The sequence below is a fragment of the Microtus pennsylvanicus genome, chromosome 9, assembly GCF_037038515.1.
Source record: "Microtus pennsylvanicus isolate mMicPen1 chromosome 9, mMicPen1.hap1, whole genome shotgun sequence".
NCBI classification, from domain to species: domain Eukaryota; kingdom Metazoa; phylum Chordata; class Mammalia; order Rodentia; family Cricetidae; genus Microtus; species Microtus pennsylvanicus.
Genome location: NC_134587.1, coordinates 80,089,346 through 80,110,382, shown reverse-complemented (window position 1 = coordinate 80,110,382; position 21,037 = coordinate 80,089,346).

Sequence of the window (21,037 nt, the reverse complement as noted above, 5' to 3'; positions counted from 1 at the left end):
GGAGAAGCCACGGAAATACTCAGAGGCATGTGCTGCTCTATGATTGTCGCAGTGGAAACAGCTGGCTGCTCTCCTCAGGAGGACACTGCACTTTGGATCATCATCTGACATTATGTTCCTTTTTGTTTATGATTCTAACCATCAACTTAAAGGAATGCTGTATTTTTTCTCAAAGTTTTTTTTCCATTTTAAAAGGAGCTAGGTATGGATAATCCACATCTTCTTATTTAATCAAGCGTCTGAAATAATTTTTGAAGAGTAACCTTTTTATTTTGCCAAATTAAAATAAACGCTTCTCAAAGGACTTAAACTCTGTTTGTCCATTTAACTTATTCTACACATAGGCTTATTTTTCTACAGTATCATCACCATTGCTGTTTCCATCATCACCTTATGAGAGAGGGCCCCTATGTCCCAGTCTAACCTCTCACTCCCTAAGTAGCCAAAGATGATCTTGAACTTCCAGCTCTTGTGCCTCAACCTTCAAGTGCTGGAATTTCATTTTTGTACCCGCATTTTTACCTAGGTTAGGTAATTCAGGGGGTCAAACCCAGGGGCTGCTCATGCTAAAAAAAAAAAAAAAAAAAAAAAAAAAAAAAAAAACCTCTGTTAACAAAACCACATCCCTAGATTTTTTTCTCACTTTTAACTCACAGTGTCTTAGTCCTCTTGGATTTCAAAATATAACATATTACATTTTAAAAAAATCAAAATATTTGGAATTTTCCTCTAAAAATAATTTATGCCTGAAAATGGTAATAATTTAAATCCTGTGCATATTTTAATATTTTCTACATTAATCTCTTTAAACAGCTGCAGCAAAGAATGACAAGCAGGATATGGCTTCAATATCTACCTCGTGGTTTTTTCCAAGATATGTGCAACAAACCATTCTTCTTTAAGATTTCCAAAATAGCAATCATGTTAAATTTAATTAGGTATCGGGAGGTGTTTGAGTTACAGTTAAGAGTAGTTTGGATAAACTTAAAATCCACAAAAAAGTTAAAAAAAATTCTGCACTTGCTTAAAAGTCAATAGACCAGAGACATATTAGATTACGTTACCTCCACTAATGTGCTTGGAGAAGATAGGATGTTTAATACGCCACAATCTGCATTAGAGATAGTATTGTGGTTTTTAGGTTATTAGTCATCTTTTATATGTAAGAACAAATACTAGTTTCCTCATAGTCAAATGAAACTAATAATAGACCAAGTGAAAGCAGTATAATTTTATATATGGATAATGGACCTCAGGCTGATCCAGCTATATGATTCCATTATTATTCACAACTGGGCTAGTGAGAGAAATCCAAACTAGTCAGAGCCGACCGCTTTCTGCTCTGTGTGAAGGCAGAAGAGTGGGGGCTTCTCATTTGTGCTCATCACACACGCCTTTGCCAGCTGCTTTTGTTTACATGCCTTTGTTATTCTTATTACGTAATACTGGTTAATTGTAGTACAATTGAGTCTTAGAGACTCAATTCCATTTTTGTTTAATTTTGCCTTTCATAATTTCTCAATTCTCAGTACTCACTCTCATTTCAATAAGGAATGTATTTAAAGCTTTTTTTTTCAGACATGTGTATGTCTTTCTTTATAGGTTCATCAAAATATGGTGCTAATATGTGTAAAAGTGGTTCAGCCACAATATTGAATGTCCATAAAAATGAAAACTTTTGTCACTGAGGTGACTGCCCTCAGGAAATAGAAAAGTCCATACCACAGTTGAATGTGCACCTATGAATTCCACACTCTATCAACGCCCCCCACCCCATCATCAGAAATGATTTTGTCTTACTCTCAACACTTTCTAAATTCCTGGAGTTCACGGTCTTTGCCTGTACTCATCTCTAACCTTACATTCTTCCTCATTAGGCCAGTTTTCCTGAGTCTTTTTCTTCATAATCATGTATCCAGATGGTTCCCACCATCATCAATGCAATGTGGTCATGTACACATCAGGATCTTCAAGGGTAGCATGACAAATTCTTCATCTTATCTACTTGCTGTTATTCTTCATCTTTCAACATCCCCTTTTCTCACATAATAGTGACACCGTTTCTTTTTTCTCTCTCTCTTAGAAGCATTGAAGTGAAAAGAACATTGATAAGGAAATTTGATTTCTCTGACCATCACTTTTAAGTGACCCTCGTGGGATTTCTGAAAATATGGTCCTGACATTAGCTAGAATATGGTTGTAGTTCAAACCAGCTGAGACTAGAATTTGATATCCCAATGCATTTCTCTGAGACTTTGCCAGCTCTGTTGATATGCAGGAAGGGAGCTTTAATTTTTCATTGAGTTTCATGAACAGGATGTGAATGCAAAGGAAAATTATTAAAATTCCCACAGCGATTCAGAAGTAGGAGATCTGCAAGATGTTTCTGGAGCCAAGTTTCCTTTTCTTCAAGCTGAGCTGTTGTTTGTGAAGTGCCTCTAGGAGTACTGGGATTCTCCATGGGGCCAAGTAAGATTGGCTCCTTTATTGTCTTCTCCAGATCTGTGAAGAATTTTGATGGGATTTTGATGGGGATTGCATTGAATCTATAGATTGCTTTTGATAGAATTGCCATTTTTACTATGTTGATCCTCCCAATCCAAGAGCAAGAGAGGTCCTTCCATTTTCTGGTGTCTTCTTCAATTTCTTTCTTCAAAGACTTATAGTTCTTGTCAAATAGATCTTTCACTTCCTTGGTCAGAGTTACCCCAAGATATTTTATGCTATTTGTGGCTATCGTGAAAGGTGATGCTTCTCTGATTTCCCTCTCTGCTTCCTTATCCTTAGTGTATAGGAAGGCAACTGATTTTTTGGAGTTGATCTTGTATCCTGCCACATTACTAAAGGTGTTTACCATCTGTAGGAGTTCTTTGGTAGAATTTTTGGGGTCACTTATGTATACTATCATATAATCTGCAAATAACGAAAGTTTAACTTCTTCCTTTCCAATACGAATCCCCTTGATCTCCTTATGTTGTCTTATTGCTATTGCTAGAACTTCAAGCACTATATTGAAGAGGTATGGAGAGAGTGGACATCTTTGTCGTGTTCCTGATTTTAGTGGGATGGCTTTGAGTTTGGGATCAACCTACCCCTGGATCCAGCAATACCACTCTTGGGAATATACCCAAGAGAGGCCCTATCATACAACAAAAGTATATGCTCAACTATGTTCATGGCAACATTGTTTGTAAGAACCTGGAAACAATCTAGATGCCCTTCAACGGAAGAATGGATGAAGAAAGTATGGAATATATACATATTAGAGTATTACTCAGCAGTAAAAAACAAGGACTTCTTGAATTTTGCATACAAATGGATGGAAATAGAAAACACTATCCTGAGTGAGGTAAGCCAGACCCAAAAAGAGGAACATGGGATGTACTCACTCATATTTGGTTTCTAGCCATAAATAAAGGACATCGAGCTTAAAATTCATGTTCTTAGAGAAGCTAAATAAGAAGGTGAATCCAAAGACAAACATATAGGCATCCTCCTGAATATTAACCTTCATCAGGCGATGAAAGGAGACAGAGACAGAGACCCACATTGGAGCACCAGACAGAAATCTCAAGGTCCAAATCAGGAGCAGAAGGAGACGGAGCACGAGCAAGGAACTCAGGACCACGAGGGGTGCACCCACACACTGAGACAATGGGGATGTTCTATCGGGAACTCACCAAGGCCAGCTGGCCTGGGTCTGAAAAAGCATGGGATAAATCTGGACTAGCTGAACATAGAGGACAATGAGGAATACTGAGAACTCAAGAACAATCGCAGTGGGTTTTTGATCCTACTGCACGTACTGGCTTTGGGGGTGCCTAGGCACTTTGGATGCTCACCTTACTAGACCTGGATGGAGGTGGGCGGTCCTTGGGCTTCCCACAGGTCAGGGAACCCTGATTGCTCTTTGAGCAGATGAGGGAGGGGGACTTGATCGGGGGAGGGGGAGGGAAATGGGAGGCGGTTGCGGGGAGGAGGCAGAAAGCCTTAAAAAAAAAAAAGATTGGCTCCTTTAAAGCCTACTGTATGAGATCCTTGTCGTTATTTTATTACAGCAGCAGACATAAACTAGAATGACCTTACTTATATTTTCTTAACTTTTCTCTCTCCATTCTTTATTTTATTCACACTTTTGTCTTAGCCAACTTTTAATTTCAATCTTCAGTCTACATATTTCAGCCATTTTCTCTCTTTTTTGCATCCGTTTTATTTTCTCATTGTTATTTTCAATCAGTACTCAAAATCACATATATCCTAACACCTTTAATGTATGAAGTCTTGGGCTCAGGGCTCCAGTCCCACTGTCTCAGTAAAAAGAGTATGGTTTGTCTAAAATGGCATTGATCTCTTGAGCAGATAGAGCCATCTTTTATCTAGCTACCACATTTGCCTTTTTCATAACGATAAAGACTAATGTACATTCCCTGACTCACTTTTAATGTCTTCTAGGTAGGAGTTTTCTCTGAATTCTTACCTTAAATCTGGCTAAAAGGAATCAAAAACAGCAAACGAGGATGGACGGATAGCTCCGTTGTTAAGACCACTTACTGCTCTTGTGGAGAACCCAGGTTCAGTTGCCAAAACCCACCTGTCAGCTCACAACCAGATTAAACTTTAGTTCCGGGAAATTCAACACTGTCTTCTGCCTTTTTCAGGTACCAGGTACATACACACATACATACAAACACTCATAATGTAAAATAAAATAAATCTTTAAAAGAAAATGAAGTATGAAAACTACAGCCTTGATGTTATGATCTCTTGAGAAATTTTCCAACAAATAAATTATTCTATTTCTGATAAATTCAACAGCATTCAAACTTGCCAGAATTAATGGAGAGTATTTGAAACTGTAACGTGAATGACTTACCAGTCACTTCATATTCCTGCCTAAAACCTCGTGAGCTCTGCCTCCACTCTCTGCATTTCTATCAGCGTGCAGGCATTCTGAATTCCAATAATGCCATTAATCTCTTTTTAAGACCTCCTAGGGGCATCCCCACTCTGCAGTTAGAAGCTCTTCCACAATCCTCTTACAACTGAGTCCCAGATTCCTATGAACCACATTGTCTGGTTTATCAAGACAACCACAAGCTCAGTAACAATTTTCTGCAATGGTTACGTTTGCCATTCTTGTAGTGGAATATCCGGCACAGGCAAGTAAAAGAGGAGGTTTATTTGGGCTCACAGCTTAATGATAAGGAATGCAGGGCCAATGAAGCAGCTCAGGTGGTGGTGATGAAAATCAGTGCCAAGCTCATTCTTATTTTGTTACAGAGAATTAGAAGCAGAAGTTTTATTTTCTTTAGTTCTTTCGTCATAAACAGAATAAAAGAAAATTTAAATTTGCATCTCAAGTATGTGTTTTGATTGAAATCTTGCAATGCATGTTATATCAGGAATCATCTTAATATAAAATTCTAAGTTTTTCACACAGGAGTTTAGCAATGGCATAATTTCCCTTTCTGTATAATAAAATTAACCTTCTACATTTAATGGCTCAAATCAGGAGTTTGCTTTAACTACTCTGAATAGCTAAGCATTCTACAATTTTGTGAAGCAAATTACATGTTAAATTATGTTCAGATAATTAAACCAAAAGTCTAAAATGAAAATTGTTTAGCTTTTAGGTTAAGAAGAATGTGAACTATTCATCAGCCACATTGATGAAAAGATAACAATGAAAAAATCAAATGTGAGAGTTAAAACTATTTAAATTATTGAGCATTATGTAGTATAAATTTGTATTTATGACTGAGGAAAATCATATGGCATTATAAGTACTTTCTGTGTTTGTGATATTAACTAAAACTACACTGGAGCCATGTTTAGTGAGACAGTTTTATAACACAATAAAAAGATGAATAAAACAGAGAACAAAGGCAAACTCATACAAAAGGTGGTCATTTGATTAGTGACCCAATTCATATCTATTGTAAGTTTATATAGTTATGGCTCAGATACAAAAAAATCCATAAATATATAAAATATAAAATAGATGTATAAGCAGATTAATTAGTCATCATGGAAATGACAATCATCTACACCACAGAATGGTTAAAATTAAGAAAGAGAAAAAGATAATGCCAGATTTGTAATAGCATAGAGCATCTGAAATATCAATTTTCTACTAGTATGGGAATTATCACAACATTTTTTGGAAGAAGTTTATCTGCTAAGTTTGAAATTATTATATCCTTTATTATTCACAAATTCTTTCTCTATAAAGTGTGTCCTATTTCCCTAAACTGTGATCGTTAGAAGATAATTTGTATATAGAAACTTGCCAAACCTAATTCCAAGAATGTTCATCAGCCATGTATTTCAAATTAGCACCATACAAACAGTTATAGTGAAATAGATAAACAAATTTACAGCATTAATTGGAATTCTAACAACTGAAACAAGTGAGCTCCAGCAGAAGGTTTCCATTCTAAGACCTGATACTGTAGGAAAGAATGGGAGTCAAACATAAGCTGCGTGATTCCACCTGTAATTACAAAGAAGCAAACACCAAATGGCCTTAGATGTCTGTATTTTGAAATGGTTTTTAGTCTGATAATTGCTAAATTCATCACATAGAAATGATATTTTGATAACTAATAAGCAAATGTAAACATTCTTTTTATTGAAAGCTGCACATAACTAAAGATATTCAAGTGATTTATGAATTTTTTTGGTAGAGGTACTAAGGGCTACTTTACTTATACCATAAATATATCAAAAAATGTCAGAACAAACAAGTAAAAACACCCATATTTGAAATGCACAATAAAAATCATTCACGTTAAATTCTAACACAATTTAGCATCTATTTATTATTATTTTTGGTGTTTCCATTATGGTTTGAGTAGACATTTATAACATCTGTCCTAATAATGAAACAGGACCTGTAGCCACTGTCTTAAAAATATCTTCAGAAATCAGTATGTCTGACTCAACTAACTTCTTACTATTCCACACAGACCAGCGAAAATGCCAAACCCAAGGTTAGTGTAGCTCTAAAGGCCTCAGAATAAGTCAGCATCAATGTATAACTAAACAGAGCAAAGATTTACATCAGTGCATAGGCATTTCAATTGCGTGTGGATTTTCTCCATTTCCTGCAGGAAATACTATGTATAAATACAGCAGTTTCAATGTTTATTCAGACTTCAGATTTTTACTGATTGTGGCATAATCTGTGTGATAGACACCAGTGCATAGTAACTGGAAGAAAAGCATAAGTATCGAAATTGAAGTCCTTGAATTTTGAACTTAGTTTTGAAAACAACCTTCTCCATAAATGATTCATTGGAAATCTTCTGTGGTTTATATCCAAAAGTAAGCACTACCAAGCAAGGATATCAGTGCATGCTGGTACTAAAAAAAAATGTTTATGCCACATGTAGTCATGAAATAAAATGTTTTAAGAGAAATAACTATCTAATAATATTATAAACACGTTAAAGTAGAAATAGAATAGAATGGAAACAAGATTTGTCTGAAAGCTAAAGGACCAGGAAATAAGTAAAAATACCAGACTTTTGCTGATGTTTTCACATAAAATATTTAGTGTCTAGGGGCTTGAGAGATGGCTTAGAGTTAGAAATCACTTGTTGCTCTTGCAGAGTGACAGATTTTGACCCAGTCACCCACCTCACATAGATTACAATTGGCTGTAGCATTAGCTTTAGGACATCCAATGTCCTCTTCTTGCCTTCAAAAGCACCCACATACACATGTACATAGATACATACAGATTCCCACACATATACATATAAATAGAAACAACACAGTTTCTCTATTTTTATCTTATATGGATTGTTTTTTGAATGTATGTGTATATGTGTACCATGTTTATATCTAAACATTTTAAATTAATTAATTAACACCATTAATAATTCTCTGGCACTTAATAAGATTATATAGTGTGCATTCATTTTGATTATATGCCAACATGGAGGGACCTGAATGCAAGCAAAAAATAATCAAACAGCAACAACAACACAAAAAACAAACAAACAAAAACCGCCTCTATTTTTAAAATGTTGTAGATAACCTACCTGAAAATAACAAGATTGGCAGTAGAAGAAGCATCCACGTTTCTTGAGGGTGCATACTGTCATGCAGACTGATTTGTGATGCCAAACAAAGCAGGTAAATTGGATCAGATTTCATTGAATTATGTGATAATCTGCTCACTGTGTTTGGAACTGCTAACCCACCTACTTAATATGTAAATTTTCTCTGATAACAAGAAGTCTGTCTTAAGGTTCCCCTGGGCCTTGTCTACTTCATATTTCTTGTAAGTTATTTGACAAACACTTGATCTGAGAAAATCACAGGTAAGTGGTAACAGAAACGACCCTGAGTCAGAGAAATGAAAATGAAAATAACACTGAGTTCCATCGCATATGTTAGAATGTTTATCTAACAAGACATCGTAGCAAACATGCAAGGAAAAAACAACCCTTATATGCTGTTGATGAGTATCCATGATGGAAATACTGATTGAGATTCCTCAAAAACTGAAAATAGATCTACAGTTTAACCCAACTGATGTGGGGTTCCCATCCGTACGCTGTGAATATGTTTTATTACCATTGGTTAATAAAGGAGCTGCTTTGGCCTATGATAGGGCAGAACAGAGATAGGCAAGAAAATTAAACTGAATACAGGGGAAAAGAAGGCAGATTCAGGGAGACACCATGTAGCAGCTGGCTGGATCCTTACCAGTAGGGTACAGTCTCATTGTGATACATAGATTAATAGAAATGGGTTAATTTAAGATGTAAGAGCTAGCTAGGAATACACTTAAGCTATTGGTCAACATGTTGTAATTAATATAGTTTCTGTGTGATTATTTGGGTCTGCACAGCTGGGAAACCAATACACAGTATCCATTTACACACAGCTACACCATTTCTGGATATACACCTGAAGGACTCTATATGCAATAGATGCTTGTACATCCATTTGTAGTAACATCAGTGTGGAAATTTCTTTAACTATGTAATGATGTGTTATAATTCTTTGTGTTACAGAAAATTACTTTTGCTATGTGAAGGTGGGTTATATTTCTTTATGCTACCTTTGTTAACAATGTAAAGATGTGTTACACTTGTTTAGGTTGAATTTATTTAATTATGTAAAGATGGGTTGTATTTGTTTCACCTTGCCTGCCCTAGGCACCTAAATGGCCTAGTAAAAATCTGAATAGCTAATAGCTAGGCATAAAAATGATAGGTGTAGCTGAAGGGAAGAGGTAAGTAGGAGGAGAAATCTAGGCTGAAGACAGAAAAAGAAGATATGAAGAAACCAAGTGAGGAAAGGGACACACCTGGGGCCAGATGCCAGGCAGCTACCAACTAGTCATGGAGACTGTAAGCAAAAAAGATATACATATAGGGAGGAAGGAAGGGAGGAAGGGAGGGAGGGAGGGAAGGAAAAATGGAAAGAAGGAATAATAGATTCAATACACACACACACACACACACACACACACACACACACATATATATATATATATATATATATATATATAAACAGATTAAAATCAGAGCTAAACTAAGGCCAAGCATTCATAACTAATAAGTCTCTGTCATGATTTGGGAGCTGGGTGGTGACCCAAAGAAAGCATGCTACACAGCATGATTAACAAGGGTACAGATATGGAATCAGCCTGTCTTTGCACAGATGAGTGAATCAACAAATGTGGTACATATACACATTGGAGCTGTACTCAGGGACAAAGAAGAAAAAAATTATGATGCTTGTCAAAATATGGATGCAACTTGAGATCACCATCTGAGAAGAAATGCCACATTCATAAAGATAAAGATCACATACAATCTCTCATTTGCAGATTCTAGATTTTATGTAGATAAATAAAATTATATATGTATATAGGACATGAAATGGAAGTAGGAATTTCTGGAATAGAGAAGAAGAATAAGAGATGGAGGAAGGGATTCAGAAGTGAGAGTAGGAGATATGGTCAAAGTACAGGATCCAATTGCCTGAGAATACTTTTAAGAAACCTGTCTCTAAGTACAATGAATAGACAACAGTAAAAAGTATATTTAAATCAAGAAATGCTCCAGAGGTATGTGTATATAGAAAACATTGATTTATATATGCATTAGCATATGATTAGCAGTTTTTGAGGAATTTAAATTTCCTTTTTATGTATGCCACTACATTCAAATGTTTTTTAAATTATAGCTAACAAAAGTTATTTTATTTCTTCTATCCAGTGAATATAATATTATAAGAACTTCTAATATAGATAACTACAAGCTGTCCTCACATTTTCTGGTAAGTCAAAGTTCAAACAAATTTAAGGATTAAAATCATAGTAGAAATGCAGGTATTTTACATAGTTTATGTAAGTCGGAATTCACTTTCATTTGTTTTAATTTTAAATTGACAATCAAAGTACTAAATAGCATTCTTGTATTGTTTCAGCCATATGAAGTCAAATAAGACATACAAAAGTACTCGTCTGAAAAAAATGTAAAAGTATCTTCTCATTTATTTTGACCTTAGAGGTATATATTTGCATAAAGCTATGTGCATATGATTAAATATTATAGAGTAGTGATTCTAATTATGTGCAAAGGTTAGCACTTTCCTTCAGGTGATTTGACACATGCTAGGCATCTCAACAATGTAAAGGGAAAGGAAAAATACCACAAATTGGGGTCAACCTTCTTATGCAGTGAGACCCTGCTTCAAAATTAAAAAAACAAAAAGGAGTATGCTTTCTGAAAGCCCCTTTCAGTGATTCTTCTTCACAACATAATGCTCCTTCCTCTTCTTAAAGGCAAAGATATTTATACTTTATAGTGTCCAAATATGGCTTAATAAATTTGATATACTAAACTCTATTTACCTCTGAAGAGTAAGTTCAGGGCTTTATTAATGGCTTTTATAGGATGAGGTTCTCATGCTAGTATGTTGACAGCCTTGAGTGGTATGTCCAACTAAAATAAAGCCTATGAATCTCACACAGCACTTTTAATAAAGAATAAATATTAGAAGAGAAACACATCCTATGTTCTCTGTTTCTCACTGATTTCCTCCCATCTGAACTATCATTCAGAAAAAGAAGTCAATTTACTTCTCAACTGTCTGGTGACTGTCTAAGATGGAGTATACTTATTTGTTCATTTATTCATCCATTCTTTCAAACATTTGTCATTGACACTTGCTCTGGACTGTGCCTTAAAGGAAGATGAACAATTAAACAGATACGTGAGACAGAACGTCTTTCTCTGGCTATGACAGGCAAGTGTGCACGTGGAAACTAAGTGAAGAGCTAGTAAAAACACGCCATAAAATAGCCTCAGGAAATTAGATGAAAAGGTGATGTCAGGGCACCATAAATAGCAACTGTCTTTGTGAATGGCTTTTGATCACTTGTAATTACTCGCTACCTTCAGCTATCTTTGCCTTACACTTCTAGATCTTATAACTCTGTCACTGGGGAAAGTCGCTGCAGGAACTGAAAGTTCCTCAAGCTGCCAGCCTGGAGGTGTGGATCAGGAGGAAGAAATACCACTTGATTCCTGGTCTTTGTCCTGTTTTCTGGCTCATGCTCAGCTCATTTTTAAAATCAACCTAGGACCATCTGCCCAGGGTTGTGTCAGGTACAGTTGCCGGGGCATTCCGACATAAATGAAATAGTCAAGAGAGTCCCCCACAGCCGTGCCCACAGGTCAGTTCCTCAGTTAAAGCTTCTACCTTAGATGATTTCTGAGGTTCAGCTCTTGTCTTTTATCCCAAATGATTCTGTATGACATTTTTTAAATAACTTGCTCCAACTCAGTCAGTGTCTGCTTCTTTTAAAAATATTTTTATGAGTATGTGTGCATGTGTTAGTTACCACGAAACATATGCCATGTTTATTAGGGTGACCTCAGAGGCCAGAAAAAAAAAGCGTTGAATTTCCTGGATGTAGAGTTATAGGTAATTACAAGGTCTTTAATGAGTGTTTTGAAATAAATGCAGGGCTCCTCTGCAAGAGCAGCAAATGCTTTAATGTTGCCCCATCTCTCCAACCCCTTAGTGTGTTTTTTCTAAGAACCTGGACTAACACAGGAGGAAAATATTATAAATATATAATGACATATATACATATGCTTATATATAAATATTGTACACGGTTACACATGTGTGTCTAGGTCTGCAGGGCTCTGATACCAGAAATAGGTTGAGAAATGTGATAATGACTGATAGTGACAGAGATTCACAAACAGTGGACAAGGGAGCCCAGGTTTCTACCACATGAATGGAAAGCTAACACTGAACGCGAGACATTGGCTACATCAGCACTCATCCTGGCTAAACACCTGCAGCTCCTTTACTGCCTTATGGAACTCATGACTCTAAGGGATGGATCTTATTTTAGACTTGTCCCTAACGTTGGTTTAGAAGCAATCACAAGATCACAAGATTTCTAGCTAAAAGGAAAAGCAAGAAAATTCTGTTTCCATTTTTCTAGGAGAACTAAGTCATATGCTAATTTAGTGATTAATGGCTGCACCTACAACAAAAAACACATTCTAAATATTTTAGATTAAAGGCAGTTCGTAAACTAAGGGAAAGAGTGAGGATTTCTTTCTCTCACTTTTTTTTTAAACCTCTTTCTGTAACCAAGTCCTTCACAGTCCATCCCTTAAGACCTCCAAACCTGCAGAGGCTGGCAATGTAGCACTGATGTCCTCTCAGAATTAGTACATCAAAATCTGACATTCATATCAAGGTGATATTATTAGCATCTGGTGTCTTTCAGGATGTTATTTGGTTGTGGATTTAGGAAACCGGAAGGTATCAGTTGACACTCTAGGCCATATTAGGGCACACATAGAAACCACCATCTTATATGTGGAGAGACATGCTTCAGAAACATGGGCATTATATTTCTACTGTTTCTAAGGTACCATGGAAGTTAGTTCAAGCTTCATTATAGAAGCTTGACTGTACTAACAACAGTGTTGCAAAGGCATAAGAAACCCTTCCCTTTGTATATGCCCTCACATTCACATTTTAAAACTCAGCAATGAGGGCTTTCAGGATGGTCAACTGGTTGAAAAAGATTGCTGTGAAGCAGTACAACCTGAGTGTTGGAGGAGGTGGTCCGCTTGTTCGTCCTGGATGTCCAGCTAGATTAGCCCCGAAATAACTACATAGAAACTGTATTAATTAAATCACTGTTTGGCCCATCAACTCTAGCTTTTTATTGGCACGTCTGACTCTGGCGGCAGCTGCATAGCATCTCTTTGACTCTGCCTTCTTCCCAGCCTGCCATTCCGTTTTCCCTGCCTACCTAAGCTTTGCCTTATCAACAGGCCAAGACAGTTTTTTTATTCATTAATAGTATTCACAGCATACAGAGTGGACTCCCACATCACCTGAGTCAGAACTAAGTGGACCACATAGTAGCAGGAGGTACCCAGCTCTTGCAAATTGTCCTCTGACCCTTCCACGTACCCACCATGTTGTGTGTACACATACATATACACAAAAAATAAATGTAAAACAAATAATAGTGGCAATGAAGTTTTTAAAATTTCTAAGTTGTTAATATATGAACGTTGAGTCCACATTGAACTTCCAAACAGAAATGGGAATTATATTTTAAAAGAAGAAGTACAGGTGTAAAGAATCCTCAGATAAGAAAGAGAAATGTGGAAAACATTAATGTCTGAACAGAACACCATGAGTCTTGACAATTCTATGACATTAAGGTTGGGCTAGGGGCAAAGTAAGGACAGAAGCCAGGAGATTAACATCCAGGTCTTCTCTTCTAATCCATGGGTACACATCTGCAAAATGTTGAGCAAATGTTATAGTGGTGCCGTGGGAAACTGTCAATATTGATAGTGCTTACAGATGGACGGAACGTACAAAGTGAAAACCAACTGGCCTGCGTCCAAGAATCCTGATTGCTGTGGTCTTTGAGAGCGGCTCCATTCAGCACGCATTTCACTGAGTGCATCGTTAAAACTGAGTCACTTTCATTTAACCATAATTTGTTTGATATGAAAAACGACATGTTTTGTTTTAGTTTCTTGAGTGTGCTCAGATCATAACATGCACACTGACACCATCTTGCTGCAGAATCCAGTCAACCAGAGAACTATGTTGAATGAGAGTTTTCTCTCTACCAACCTCTGACAAGACTTAAAAGGCAACTGTCTATAAACATTTTTACTGTAGTAGATTGTTGTTGTTAATACACCACTGCTGTTGTGTTCTCACAAACTGGTCAGACCAGTTTCATTTTTTTGAAAACTATTCACTATCTTATGGGATCCCTCACTTTAGAAACAGGCACTGTGCTCTGGGTGTAGTAGTGGGGCACCTTGACACCAAACAGGCGGCTTCAAAGGATGAGAAGGAACCTTAATATATGTAGGAGATTGCACTCACCCCATTGACTTTTAAACATTCTATACTAATCTTTTAAGAATCTTTTACAGTCATGCCTAGAAAAATAAATGTAGTATAATAAACATAGTATAATATAAAATATTAGGAACATTAAAGATTTAAGTGATTTACTTCCTTGTAAAAATAACATCAGCCATGCCTTTTTCTCAGCTGCAGAGAGGAAGCATCAAGTTTGCTTTAATAATTCAGTATAAGCCATTCTAGATTTTCCTTAAACATTTGATTCTTTAGCTTTTAAGTGGTGCAATATTCTTGAGAGTTCCTTTGATGTGGAATCATTTATAGTATCAATTTGTTCAAATTATTTTTATTTCTACTTTGGCAATTTTCATAAAAATTTCCTTTGTTCCATTCCTATTGCTGAATGAAAACACTTCTAGAGAGTGGGCGTCTCAGTGTCCCTGATTTCAATAGTTTTACTGTAACTCTATTTGTATTCAGTTCGAAATTCACATCAAGGATTCTGTTTTTGTTTCTTCACCAAACTTTCATTTTCCTCAGCATTTCCTCCTTTTGTGTTCAATTTTTAAAAACTGCCATATGAAGTTTCACTGAAAAACAGGCAGACAGAACCATTTTCATTGTTTTTTACACATGAAATTAGAGACTATGTAATGAGCAATCAATTAAACACTAAGGAATTGTTGACAGAGATTTCTGTCCCACCAAGTCCCACATCCATTTAGTCCCAAATAAGCGCACAGAGACCTACATTAGTTATAAACTGATTGAGCTATTAGCTCAGACTTCTTATTAACTCTTGTAACATATATTAGCCCATAATTCTTGTATGTGTTAGCCATGTGGCTTTGAATGCTTGGGACAGAATTTCAGAAGTAGAAAAGACTGAGCTTCCAAAGTCCAAATGAGGAGCAGAAGGAGGGAGAATATGAGCAAGGAAGTCAGGACCGCGAGGGGGGCACCCAGCCACCGAGACGGCAGGGCTGATCTAATGGGAGCTCACCAAAGGCCAGCTGAACTGGGACTGATGGAGGATGTGATCAAACCGGACTCCCTGAACGTGTCAGACAATGAGTGCTGACTGAAAAGCCAATGACAATGGCACTAGGTTTTGATCCTACTGCATGTTCTGGCTTTGTGGGAGCCTAGTCAGTTTGGGTGCTCACCTTCCTAGACCTGGATGGAGCAGGGAGGACCTTGGACTTCCCTCAGAGCATGGAACCATGACTGCTCTTTGGACTGGAGAGGGAGGGGAAGGGGGAATGGGAGGATGGGGGAGGGAAATGGGAGGAGGGGAGGAGGTGGAATTTTTTAATAATAATAATAAAGAAAGCTGAATCATTTACTAAGGTTATACAGGGCCCAAAGGAAGCCTTCATGGAACTCTTTCAAAGTTTGACCTAAATGTTCCTTGACTAACGCATGGATAAGGAAAATGTGGTACATTTACTCAATGGAGTACTACACAGCAGAAAAAAATAACAACATCTTTTATTTTGCAGGAAAATGGATGGAGCTAGAAAACATCATTTTGAGTGAGGTAATCCAGACTAGAAAGACAAGTGTCACATGTACTCACTCTTAAGTGGTTTTTAAACATAATGCAAAGAAAACCAGCTTACCAGTCAAAATCCCAGCAAATTTAGACAACAATAAGGACACTAAGAGATACAATACATAGATCTAATCTACATGGGAAGTAGAAAAAGACAAGATCTCCTGACTAAATTGGGAGCATGGGGACCTTGTGAGGGGGTTGAAGGGGAGGGGAGAGGAAGGGAGAAGAGCAGAGAAAAATGTATAATGATATGTTCTACTTGTTCTTTATAAAACCAAAATCACTACTTCCAAGAAGTACCCCCGAAAATACTCAATGGAATAAAATCTGGCAGATGGATTTGTTAGATTTTGTAGAATTTGAAAAACTATAAGGCAGATTATTGAATCTATTTTTAAAAGCAACAACTAGGTACAAACATTGGAGAAATTTTACCAATAAGTCAGTATAATATTTCTAAAGAGATTATTTATATGGGAAAATAATATGAATGTTAATGAAGGTTGATAGATTTTTAAATTTTTTCTTTGACTTTGCATGGTTGGTCACCCACATTTATTTGTTTCTTTGATATCTTGTGACAGTATCATATTGTGCAGCAATACTTTGTAGCATAGGAATCATATAAGTTATTCTGCTTCAACCACACCATGCTAGACTTAAGGTAAGAACTACCATGCATAGCTTCTTTTGCTGTATTAATTTTTTATTAATTTTAATATTTAATTTATAGTTTGTTATTAGGCAGCAAACTAATGGGAGGTACAATAGATATCAAATACCTTTATACATTTTGAAAAAAAAATATGAAGTTAACATTTGGCTTAAGCCACTATCCAAAAAGAATTTTAGTTAATATTTAATTTAATTATCACTTGACCGATAATAATCTTTGGCTAAGTAACTTTCAAACCTAATGTTACATATCATATTCTAGATGTTGGATTGAAAAAAAGACCTAAGCACCCGTGTAACATATGGGCGTTAGTGTCACTCACATTTTTAAAAGTGAGTGTCCTCACTTGTGTCCTCAGAAAACTGAGGCAGGAATATTATAATTCCAAGTTAGCCAGGGCTCTATAATAACTTCCAGGCTAGGCTGTACTACACAGTGAAATCCTGTTTCAGAACAAAATAATAATATATTAATAATAAATAATTTATCACTAATGATAAAAATGTTTGGTTCCTTGGCAACACTGAAGATATAATAATGTGTTTCTTAAATAATAAAACTATGTTTCTTTATCGTAATAGATTTTCAGTCGCTGATTTATACTCTGTCATTACGCATTCTATATTATTCACTTTTCCATTATGTATGAATGGAGGAAATGACTTGGATGCAAGACATTTATTTCAAAATGTAAATCTAATAATGTCCCAGCACCCGTTTTAAGGTAATTCTCTTTCATCTTCCTTTGACTTATAGATATACTCGCAAGAAATATAGTGTTTTTCTTCTAAGTCATAAGATGGGCTACCTTATATGCCTGTCTCTACCTCAGTAAACAAAAATAAAAGGAACAAATACAAAAGAATCTTCTTCATAGAATGAAGAAACACGAATAGAAGACTGCTCCCTCGGGTTATGGTAATGCCATGTGAAGTGCTATGTAAATTTGTTGCAAGCATTATAACAGATGGAGATGAACTCATTTGCATTTTCAAAAAGCTTTTGCATAGCAAAGATATATCCTTAATATAACTTGTATTCATATATAAATAATAGAAAACTTATCATCATTCATATTATTAAAAAATGCAATCTTGAGCTACTTATTATTGTTTTATTTTTTCATTTTAGACATTTTTTTCTTATTATTCAAGACATCCAACTGACTTTTTGTCCTTGTGTGGTCTCCTACACTTTGGCTAATTACACAACGTGACTGTTTTCTTTAATCTGCATCACTATGTCCACTGTTCTTGGATGCATTTAGGAAAAACTTGTCTTGAAGAGAGCTGTAGGACATCATACCACCAGAGCCTATTTAATGATGTGCTAACTACACTTTTAATTGTGGACTTAGTCAATGAAAATGATTGTCTCTAAATCTCTCAGGTTGAAAGAACACTTGAAAATGGGTGACCTCTAAGGATGACAAAGTATATCTCTTATCCATGACAAATATGGGAAGAGGAGTAAATAGGGCAAATTATTTTGAAAAAATTCTGTGTGGTCGTATCTTCCGTGATTTGGTAGATAACAGGCCATTTAAAAAATGGAATTGAAAAAGTTTAAACAGTTAAACTTTGTGTCTTAAATACCAAATTGAGATAGAGTAGGGGAAAATTAGAGGAAGAAGAGATGGAGAGGCAGAACAGAAAAGGGAGAAAGAAAAGAGATAAGAGAAAGAAATATAGAGAGATATGATAGTCTTGGATGGAAGCTAAAAATGTGATAATTGGTATCTTTCACTTCTTACATCAGCTATTTCCTCTTTCTTGGAGAATCATTTCCTTCTCCTTGGTCCCTTGTTGGCTATCTAGGCTCAGTGATTATTCAAACTGAAGCACAAGCATCTAAAACCTAAAATCTAACATCTACATTTAAGAAAAGTGTGCAATGTTTGTACCATGGGGTCTGGGGTCACCTCAGTCAAGTGATCATTTCTGGCTTCATCCATTCACCTTCAGGTTTCATTTTTTATTAACAGCTGAATATTATTGCATTGTATTAATGTATCACATTTTTATTATTCATTAGGTCAGTGGTATTACACATGCTAGCAAGCAGAAGGCCCTGAGGTCTTTTCCAGAACACATAAATAATTAAATATGTAAGAGTCCACTGTTTATAAAATGCATGGCAATAAATATGAGTTATATATTAGGGCATATAAATATGATGTATTGTTATAAAATTTTTAATTTAATATGTGTTAGGAGTGTATGTGTCTTTATTCTTCATTCTGCTTGAAAATTTGGACCAAGAAATAGTATTAAAAGAATAAGGGCTGGAGAGATGGCTCAGCCATTAAAGGCTAGGCTCACAACCAAAAAAATAAAATAAAATAAAACAAGAAATTCAGGAGAGAAAAATATTCATGGTGATCTATTTCTCTGTTACTTCTTTCCTGCTACCTCCACCCTTTTTTATTATAAAGAAAGTATTATCTGGTGAAAAGCTCTTTATCAGATTTAATCAATTATAATTCCATAAAATAAAATGCATCCACTTCTGAAACTTTTAAAATTTGAGTCATCTATACAGTACACTCCTTACGGGAAGTAGTAGGGTCTCATACATCTTTGTTGCACAATATGTTTGTTTCTGTGGAATCAGGTGAAGCTCTGAAATCTACAAAATCAAGCCTACATCTCCAAAGGTTGGGTTTTGTTTTGTTGTCCAATAAAAATCCCTCATTACCTGCTGGAAAGAAGTCAGAGGTAATCCGTGTACTCTTGTATGAATGGTAAGGCCTTTCCAGGAAGATTCACTATGTGTTCTTTTGTTGAAATATGGAAAATTTAGTGTGGACCCAGACCAGATCAGTTCTGTTTAAAAAAAAAAAAGTACAACTCTCTCTTTCAACCTTGAATCACTCCCCTCTCTGTTGAATGCTTGATTCATGTATATGGTGGCTGAAGACTTTCATCTCTAGGAAGAAAGCTGCATAAGGTACACTATTATTTTTTGTTCTTCCGAGGTGAGTTTGATAGAATGTTTTGTTTATGAAACTCTAACTGGGCAAAACCACAAAATATTTATTTTCTATAAACATGCCCAGTAGAGGGCAACCTCCCACCCCACAAGGATCCAGCTGACAGCTTCCGGACAGAAATCCTTCATTTGTACCTATGTCACTGAGCTTTCTGTAGAAGCAGCATGGAGTGATTACCATCTGCTGTCCTAGGGTCTGCCTAGAGGAAGTATTTCAGTACTTCCAATTGGCTCTACAGGCAGGAGGACCGTCACTCTGCACCCCAGCAAACCAATGTGGATCCTGCCAATCAAAAAAATACTCCTTCTTATTATTCACTTTGACTTTGTACTTAGGGAAAACAATCTCAGGATAGGTTCACAGTATCCAGAGATATAGAACGGAGTTAAAACTTAGCACACAAAATTATGTGTGTTCTGACATTCTAATGTCAGTGCTAATCTTAAAATATATTTGAGAATTTTATACAACGTATTTTGTTCACATTCTTTCCCCACAACTCTTCCCAGATCTACCCCCACCTCCCTTCACTCTCATCTTCATATCTTTATCTCTCTTAAAAATAGAACAAAAACAAAATAAAGCAAAGCAAAATGGCACAATGAAAGCATGGGGTTAAGTGTGTGTTGTCCAACAGTTCCCAAGAATGGGACCGGCCTTGGAGTGTACTTGATATATTCAATTAATGTGGAATCCTCCTCTGTATGCTGTGAATACCACTGGTTAATAAAGAAACTGTCTTGAGCCCATGATAGGGTAGAACAGAGCTCGGTGGGAAAAAAAAAACTAAACTGAATGTTAGGAGAAAGAAGGCAGAGTCAGGGAGAAGCCTTGGAGCCCCGCTGAAGACGGATGCCGAAACTTTGCCAGTAGGCCATGAATCTCATGGTAAAATGTAAAGTACTGGAAATGAGTTAATACTAGATGTAAGAGCTAACTAGCAATACACTTGTGATTAGCCAAGCAGTGATTTAATTAATACAGTTTCTGTTGGTTATCTTGGGTCTGAGCTGCCAAGCAGCCGGAATGACCAAGTTGCCTTCATACAACACTCAGTGTTATTCCATCAAAGAAAATAGTTTTCCGTCTCCAGCAGCTACTATTTGCAAATAGCTTCTCACCTATGGCAGGATTTGTGACCACTTTCCTTTCTTCAGCTGGAACCTGTATGTGTCTTATGCATGCTGCCTCATTCTCTGTAAGTTCATATGTGCAGTAGACACAATGTGTCTGGAAAATCACTTTTTTTTTCTGGGAGTCATCTTCCACTTTTGGCTCACTCAATTTTTCTACATCCCTTTCCACATAGACGCCTGAACCTTGAGGGGAAGGGTATGGTGAAGACATCCAATTTAGGGCTGAATGTCTTAATGTTTTTAAATTTATTTTTATTTCACTTGTTTGAGTG